Raw genomic sequence first — 9,353 nt, 5'->3', positions numbered from 1 at the left:
AGATACACCAAAGACAGTTTCCAGTCGATTAAGTGAAAGCATGTGATCAACAGTGTCGAAGGCTGAACTGAGATCGAGTAAGATGAGAATCAAGAGAGCGCCATCTTTCTAACTAACTATTTACAAATGTACAAAATTATATATTTTCTATGAAGAATGCCGGTAAATTGAAGCAGTGGTCTTGAGGAGTCAGGAAATATACATGAAAGAAACAGTTACTGATGAAATAACTCACCTATAATAATGGAAATATCACAAAGAATAGAATTTAAAACCAAGGGCAAAGCAGTGTGTGGGTGGGACAAGCAATGGTGATCAGTGATTGGTCATCAGGAACAATGGTGACCAGTGATTAGTCTTTAGGAACAATGGTGATTAGTGATTGGCTGTTGGCTTTACACACTGGCGGTGAATGGAGTGAACCTGCTTTCTCAACTCTGATAACCAGCAGCAGTGATGTGAGCTGGAGAGCTGTAATGAGGGCAGGACAGTCACTAACATCTGCTGAAAAAGTCACCCGATTTGTCACATTGCTCTTTTTTAATGGCCAAATCTAACAAAAAAGATTCACTAAATTGGCATCACTGCATATACCTACCTGTGCACATGTTGAGAGTGTGTGATAACTCTGGTGGATAAGGGCATAACTTCCACACATTTCCATGCCTTTTCCTGGTGCCTGTTATTATTGCATGTTTTCATTCAAATTATTAAGCACACCAAAATGTCCTTGAGAAAGCAAAAAGCAAGGCTGCTCACTTTCAATGGATGGATTGTTGGTATGCCATTAGTGATATGTGTTTAATTTGATGTTAAGTCATCTGGAGTAGGGAATGCAGTGTAGGGTCTGGATGGCTCGTCGAGGGGCACCTGCCAGTAACCAGAGATCCAGTGTGGTGATAATCTGGCCTGGCCTATCTTCTCGAGTAGGTCAATTCGTGGCATTGGGTAAGCATCGAACTTCGATTGGGCATTCCCCTTGCGGAAGTCGATGCGTATGCGGAGGGTTCCATCTTTCTTCGGGATCCCTCCGAAAACACAGTCCATTATGACCAAAACCCCTCCCAACACATTATATCAGAACCAAAACCCCTCCCAACACATTGCATCATAACCAAAACCCCTCCCAACACATTACATCATAACCAAAACCCCTCCCAACACATTACATCATAACCAAAACCCCTCCCAACACATTACATCATAACCAAAACCCCTCCCAACACATTACATCATGACCAAAACCCCTCCCAACACATTACATCATAACCAAAACCCCTCCCAACACGTTACATCATAACCAAAACCCCTCCCAACATGTTACATCATAACCAAAACCCCTCCCAACATGTTACATCATAACCAAAACTCCTCCCAACACATTACATCATAACCAAAACCCCTCCCAACATGTTACATCATAACCAAAACCCCTCCCAACATGTTACATCATAACCAAAACCCCTCCCAACACGTTACATCATAACCAAAACCCCTCCCAACACGTTACATCATAACCAAAACCCCTCCCAACACATTACATCATAACCAAAACCCCTCCCAACACATTACATCATAACCAAAACCCCTCCCAACACATTACATCATAACCAAAACTCCTCCCAACACGTTACATCATAACCAAAACCCCTCCCAACACGTTACATCATAACAAAAACCCCTCCCAACACGTTACATCATAACCAAAGCCCCTCTCAACACATTACATCATAACCAAAACCCCTCCCAACATGTTACATCATAACCAAAACCCCTCCCAACATGTTACATCATAACCAAAACCCCTCCCAACACGTTACATCATAACCAAAACCCCTCCCAACATGTTACATCATAACCAAAACCCCTCCCAACACATTACATCATAACCAAAACCCCTCCCAACACATTACATCATAACCAAAACCCCTCCCAACACATTACATCATAACCAAAACTCCTCCCAACACGTTACATCATAACCAAAACCCCTCCCAACACGTTACATCATAACAAAAACCCCTCCCAACACGTTACATCATAACCAAAGCCCCTCTCAACACATTACAGCATGTAATGTGATATAATATATTATATCATAACCAAAGCCCCTCCCAACACATTACATCATAATCAAATCCTCTCCCAGCACATTATGTAAAAAAACAAACACCTTTCAGTATAATATCAGGGCCAAATAACATCCCTGTTGGATCTACTGTATTATTTTTGCAAAACTGTTCATGATGTCATTTTGAGTTTATGTAGTTAACTGTAAAGATGCTTCTTTCCTGGAGGCCATCTTTAATGTGAATCACTTGTCAGGATGTTTGAGGAACTCCCATGTGGAATGTTTGAGATGGTATTAAACCCCCGGCAGTGGCTGAAAGCCTAACTGATAACAACGCACATCACTAACACACACATCGCTAAAAAAACACACATCGCTAACACACACAGAACAGAATGCTAAAACACATATTTCCAGGTGCAGAGAGTACACGCTTGTCAGATTTGCTTAGGAATTGCAGGATGGAATTTGGAATCTATGAGTGATAGTTACAGTAAGTGAGTTAGAATAATCAGGCACACACACACACACACACACTTACACACACACAGACATGTCCCAGTGGTCAGTGAAGGAGGGGGAGGAGGGAAGGACCTTGGATTCCTGGAATTTCACTAATCTGTCCTTAGAAACTCGTCCTTGCCCTTCACACTGCACATTGTCTTGCTTTCTTACACTTTTATCAACACATTCATCCAAAATATTCGTCCTCTTCCTTATGAAGCACACGCTGTTCAAAATGGTGAACTATGCTTCATCATGATACTAAACTCAATCCAAATACAGTGTGTGAACAAAGGGAATATTTCCAGAAACATATGGGAGGTGGAATTTATCTGTCTTGTACTATTGTACTAATTTACTAGTGTTTTATATGCAAGAAAAGTCAAGTGAACTTAATGCTGAAGTGTACAGAATACTGAAGTGTACAGAATACTGAAGTGTACAGCATAGTGAAGTGTACAGAATAGTGAAGTGTACAGAATAGTGAAGTGTACAGCATAGTGAAGTGTACAGCATAGTGAAGTGTACAGAATAGTGAAGTGTACAGAATACTGAAGTGTACAGAATACTGAAGTGTACAGAATAGTGAAGTGTACAGCATAGTGAAGTGTACAGAATACTGAAGTGTACAGAATAGTGAAGTGTACAGCATAGTGAAGTGTACAGCATAGTGAAGTGTACAGCATAGTGAAGTGTACAGAATACAGAAGTGTGCGGAATATTAAAGTGTAAGGAATACTGAAGTGTACAAAATGCTACAGTGTACTGGACTGCATGTACATGTACTGAAGTGTACAGAATACTGAAGTTTAGGGAATACTGAAATGTACAGAACACTGACGTTTAGGGAATACTGAGATGTAGGGAATACTGATGTGTATAGAATATTGATTTGTAGGGAATACTGAAGTGTAAAGAATACTGACATGTACAGAATACTGAAGTGTAGTGAGTACTGAAGTGTACAGAATACTGAAGTGTAGGGGATACTGAAGTATACAGAATACTGATGTGTACAGAATATTGATTTGTATAGAAAACTGAAGTGTAAAGAATATTGAAGTGTAAAGAATATTGAAGTGTAAAGAATGCTGAAGTGTAAAGAATGCTGAAGTGTATGGAAAACTGAAGTGTACAGAATACTCAAGTGTATAGAATGCAGTGTACGGAATACTGCAGTGTACAGACTACTGAAGTGTATGGAATCCTGCACCATACTGAATACTGAAGTGTAGAGAATATTGAAGTGTAAAGAATACTGAAGTGTAAAGAATATTGAAATGTATAGAATACTGAAGTGTAAAGAATACTGAAGTGTACGGAATACTCAAGTGTATTGAATGCAGTGTACGGAATACTGCAGTGTACAGACTACTGAAGTGTATGGAATGCTGAAGTGTGTGGAATCCTGCACCATACTGACTACTGAAGTGTATTACTGCAGTGTATGGAATAATTCAGTTCTGATAGTAAATCCTGGCCCCATTGAAATACACCTGAATCACTTCCTGAGCTGATTAATAAACACGTCTTCAACTAAAATGTGCAGTGAGAGCAGCACTAATCTCACACAGTCCTTAACACACTTTATCCCACCATGACAAACACTACCACACTCAAACACACACATTTACCATGTAACATCACTTAATGCAGCTGTATCACACACACCCAACCTCCCTCTCACATGCCTGTATCCGCTTCCCACTCCTACACATCACTCGTCTGTGCGGGACAGAGAAGGTGTTCTGAACGTGAGGCCCGAGGAAACAGAGGTCTCTCACATCCACTCAGCAGATCCGATGTATAGACGGGGATTAACGCCAGGGGAAAGCCTGCTCTCATCCTAGGGATAAAGGTGTACTTTAGTGAAAGTGACAAAGACGTCCTTTGTGGACACGGCTCAGCCTCCGTGTCCCTTATCGGACATCGGCACTTAGGAACGGTTAACTTTCCTCTCCGATAAGCTCTCTGCACTGCCATTGTGTGCTGGAACCGCCCGGGATCCGCTCAGGAAAACGTTCTCATGCGCAGTCCTTATGGCGCACCATTGAGTGAGGAAGGAAAAAAAAAGGAGAGAGTCTGTTACAGGTACTATAAACACACAAAGCAAACAAAAAGTGTATTGTAGCTGTGAGCTTCTGTGCTTGTGCACTCGGCATAACACGACTGAAATGTAGTCGATCAGCCAGGAAGCGTCTGCTGTCTGAGGTTCGCTGTTTTTTACTTCTGTGCTGGAGCTACCAGGTAATGCAGGTCAGTCTGAAAGTGAGAACACCAACCTCGAAACACATCCACTGGTTTTGTGTGTGTGTGTGTGTGTGGGTGTGTGTGTGTGTGTGTGGGTGTGTGTCACGGTCATCTACAAACACGAGCAAAACTTCACAGTGTAGCTGAACACTGGGACGTTATTATTTATGCAGGCGGCCATCTTGGACACCAGCATCACGTTTTTACTTAGTACAACTTGGTATCATCATTGGCCACGCCTCCAAAGTGACTTTTTTCTCCAAACTATTCCTTTACAGTGTATCGTATTACAGAATCAGAAATCCTCCATAATGCAGTGTTTCTATTTGTGTTTTTTATTCTTCTTTTTATTTTCTCTCATGTACTGGTTCTGCTATCAAACTGTATTTTGTTTTAATCCTCTTTTTTTTTTTTGCTGTTCCTAATATGTAAATATTACATGTGCATAATGTATATATTTTTCTCTTTTCCGTCCTCCAAGGATCAAACAGAGAAGATTTATGTACTTGTGATGAACAATGACTCATAGCAAATAAAAAAAAAAATATAAAATAAAAATCCATATAGGTATACTGTATAATGAAAAATAAAGCAAAACTTTGTAATAGAAATGCAAATAAAATGCAATCTAAAGTTCATTTTGTTTTATTAACTGTAGGATTGATTGATTTTTTATTATTATTATTATTCATCCATTCATCCATTCATTTATTTGTTTATTTATTTATTTATTATTCTTTTTTCTTTCTTTCCCTTTTCTAATGGTGTTCTAATAGTCTATAAAAATGTAACCATACATATTGCAAATAAATTCCATATTACAGGTGGGAAAAAAAAAACAGAAATCAAAATCATCACAATACGACAGAGTTTTAGGGCCACTGTTAAAATTGAGAAGAAAGTCACAATATACAGCAAAAGCATCTTAATATTTGATCTTGTGAGTATATTATTGTAATATTTTGAGAGTTATAATAAAGGGCACAGATCAGAACAGCGTTGTGTTAAAATGAGGGACGTTGAGGATTCGGTGAAATTTGTATTTTTTGTGGCGTTTCAGCACCAGCACTGTTATTAGTATTGTGACTTCTTTTTTCTTACCATATATTATGATTTTTTCCCCTTGAAATCTTGTACTGTAACTTTTTAAACAGTGGCCCTACACCGGTGCTTGCTGAAGGTAGCTCACACAGACACTTACTGTGAGTTAGTTACTGTGAGTTAGTTACTGTGAGTTAGTTACTGTGAGTTACTGTGAGTTAGTTACTGTGAGTTAGTTACTGTGAGTTACTGTGAGTTAGTTACTGTGAGTTAGTTACTGTGAGTTACTGTGAGTTAGTTACTGTGAGTGACTGTGAGTTAATTACTGTGAGTTAGTTACTGTGAGTTAGTTACTGTGAGTTAGTTACTGTGAGTTACTGTGAGTTAGTTACTGTGAGTTACTGTGAGTTACTGTGAGTTAATTACTGTGAGTTAGTTACTGTGAGTTAGTTACTGTCAGTTACTGTGAGTTAGTTACTGTGAGTTAGTTACTGTGAGTTACTGTGAGTTAGTTACTGTGAGTTACTGTGAGTTAGTTACTGTGAGTTACTGTGAGTTAGTTACTGTGAGTTAGTTACTGTGAGTTAGTTACTGTGAGTTAGTTACTGTGAGTTACTGTGAGTTAATTACTGTGAGTTAGTTACTGTGAGTTACTGTGAGTTACTGTGAGTTAGTTACTGTGAGTTACTGTGAGTTAGTTACTGTGAGTTACTGTGAGTTAGTTACTGTGAGTTAGTTACTGTGAGTTAGTTACTGTGAGTTACTGTGAGTTAATTACTGTGAGTTAGTTACTGTGAGTTACTGTGAGTTAGTTACTGTGAGTTACTGTGAGTTAGTTACTGTGAGTTAGTTACTGTGAGTTACTGTGAGTTAGTTACTGTGAGTGACTGTGAGTTAATTACTGTGAGTTAGTTACTGTGAGTTAGTTACTGTGAGTTAGTTACTGTGAGTTACTGTGAGTTAGTTACTGTGAGTTACTGTGAGTTACTGTGAGTTAATTACTGTGAGTTACTGTGAGTTAATTACTGTGAGTTAGTTACTGTGAGTTAGTTACTGTCAGTTACTGTGAGTTAGTTACTGTGAGTTAGTTACTGTCAGTTACTGTGAGTTAGTTACTGTGAGTTAGTTACTGTGAGTTACTGTGAGTTAGTTACTGTGAGTTACTGTGAGTTACTGTGAGTTAATTACTGTGAGTTACTGTGAGTTAATTACTGTGAGTTAGTTACTGTGAGTTAGTTACTGTCAGTTACTGTGAGTTAGTTACTGTGAGTTAATTACTGTGAGTTACTGTGAGTTAGTTACTGTGAGTTAGTTACTGTGAGTTACTGTGAGTTAGTTACTGTGAGTTACTGTGAGTTAGTTACTGTGAGTTAGTTACTGTGAGTTACTGTGAGTTAGTTACTGTGAGTTACTGTGAGTTAGTTACTGTGAGTTACTGTGAGTTAGTTACTGTGAGTTAGTTACTGTGAGTTAGTTACTGTGAGTTAGTTACTGTGAGTTACTGTGAGTTAATTACTGTGAGTTAGTTACTGTGAGTTACTGTGAGTTACTGTGAGTTAGTTACTGTGAGTTACTGTGAGTTAGTTACTGTGAGTTACTGTGAGTTAGTTACTGTGAGTTAGTTACTGTGAGTTAGTTACTGTGAGTTAGTTACTGTGAGTTACTGTGAGTTAATTACTGTGAGTTAGTTACTGTGAGTTAGTTACTGTGAGTTACTGTGAGTTAGTTACTGTGAGTTACTGTGAGTTAGTTACTGTGAGTTACTGTGAGTTAGTTACTGTGAGTTAGTTACTGTGAGTTAGTTACTGTGAGTTAGTTACTGTGAGTTACTGTGAGTTAATTACTGTGAGTTAGTTACTGTGAGTTACTGTGAGTTACTGTGAGTTAGTTACTGTGAGTTACTGTGAGTTAGTTACTGTGAGTTACTGTGAGTTAGTTACTGTGAGTTAGTTACTGTGAGTTAGTTACTGTGAGTTACTGTGAGTTAATTACTGTGAGTTAGTTACTGTGAGTTACTGTGAGTTAGTTACTGTGAGTTACTGTGAGTTAGTTACTGTGAGTTACTGTGAGTTAGTTACTGTGAGTTAGTTACTGTGAGTTAGTTACTGTGAGTTACTGTGAGTTACTGTGTTAGTTACTGTGAGTTACTGTGAGTTAGTTACTGTGAGTTACTGTGAGTTAGTTACTGTGAGTTAGTTACTGTGAGTTAGTTACTGTGAGTTACTGTGAGTTAGTTACTGTGAGTTAGTTACTGTGAGTTACTGTGAGTTAGTTACTGTGAGTTAGTTACTGTGCACTAACTCGTGTTAGGGTGTGATTTCAGAGTTTTAGTAGATTTCCTTGCTGAGAGAGAGCAGCTGCTGTTACACACACACACACACACACACACACACAGAGTCCATCTCCTCCATTCACCTTTTGTTCGCTGTGTCTCTCGTCATTAGCTGATCTCTCTCACTCCCCTCGCCCCCCCTCGCCCCCCCTTGATGCCCCCATTGATGCCCCCCTTCCCCACCCCCACCCCGCTGGGTCCCGCGCTCCCACCCCGGACGTCATGTGATTCCCATAATCCTCTCTGATATCTCAAACACTGTTCCTTTAAATTCGTTCACTCTGATTTAATAAAACACTAATAAAAAATCTTACTCCTGAGGTTTTTATATAATTCAGTATTTCTATTTCCATTTTTTTTGTAAAATTCTTTGAATTGTTTTATTTTTTTGTTTGTTTATTTTTTAAATTTTATTTTATTTTAGTCTGTATTTTTGTACTTATATTTTCTGTATCTTTTTTACTTCATCATTTATTTTATCCTTGGTCTTTTACTTCATTACTTTTAATCTTTTAATTTGTATGACTTGTTTGTACAGCACTTGTACAGCACCACATGTATGAAAAGTTCTCTTTATATAAAGTTTATTATTATTTATTGGTGTTATTATTAAACATTAATGATGAGGTAATAACACATGGAAGAGTAAGAATGGAAAAAATAAAAAAATAATGTATAAAAGAATATATATTTATATGTCTTCCAAAAAGGTGTAAAATATTTTCTGTTTGTTTTTTTTACATTTTTGAATAAAAATACAAATACAATAAAAATAAATTTTAAGAAAATAGTTTGGAATTGTGAATTTATTTTCAGTTGTCACAGGGAATGGTTTATTTATTTATTTATTTATTTATCTATTTATTGTAAAACAACAATGAATGAATGAATGAATGAATGACTATCAACTGAAATAAAATCCCAAATTTTTAGCCTTTTTTTTTTTTAATGTTTTTACTCTTAAATGTTTTAATTAAATAATTAATTACCCATGTTCATAAATTTAATCTATAATGATTAAATACTTTCAGATTAAATTTACAGATTGCTATTTGTTTGTTTGTTTGTTTGTGTGTTTCTTTGTTTGTCTGTTTGTTTGTTGCACTCCCTAAAGAAACAGAAGGCCAGTTGACTGCATCATCAAAAATGGCCAAT

The sequence above is a fragment of the Pangasianodon hypophthalmus genome, chromosome 1 (genome assembly GCF_027358585.1).
Source record: "Pangasianodon hypophthalmus isolate fPanHyp1 chromosome 1, fPanHyp1.pri, whole genome shotgun sequence".
NCBI classification, from domain to species: domain Eukaryota; kingdom Metazoa; phylum Chordata; class Actinopteri; order Siluriformes; family Pangasiidae; genus Pangasianodon; species Pangasianodon hypophthalmus.
The sequence above is the reverse complement of the archived record's forward strand: the minus strand, read 5'-3'. Positions refer to the sequence as shown.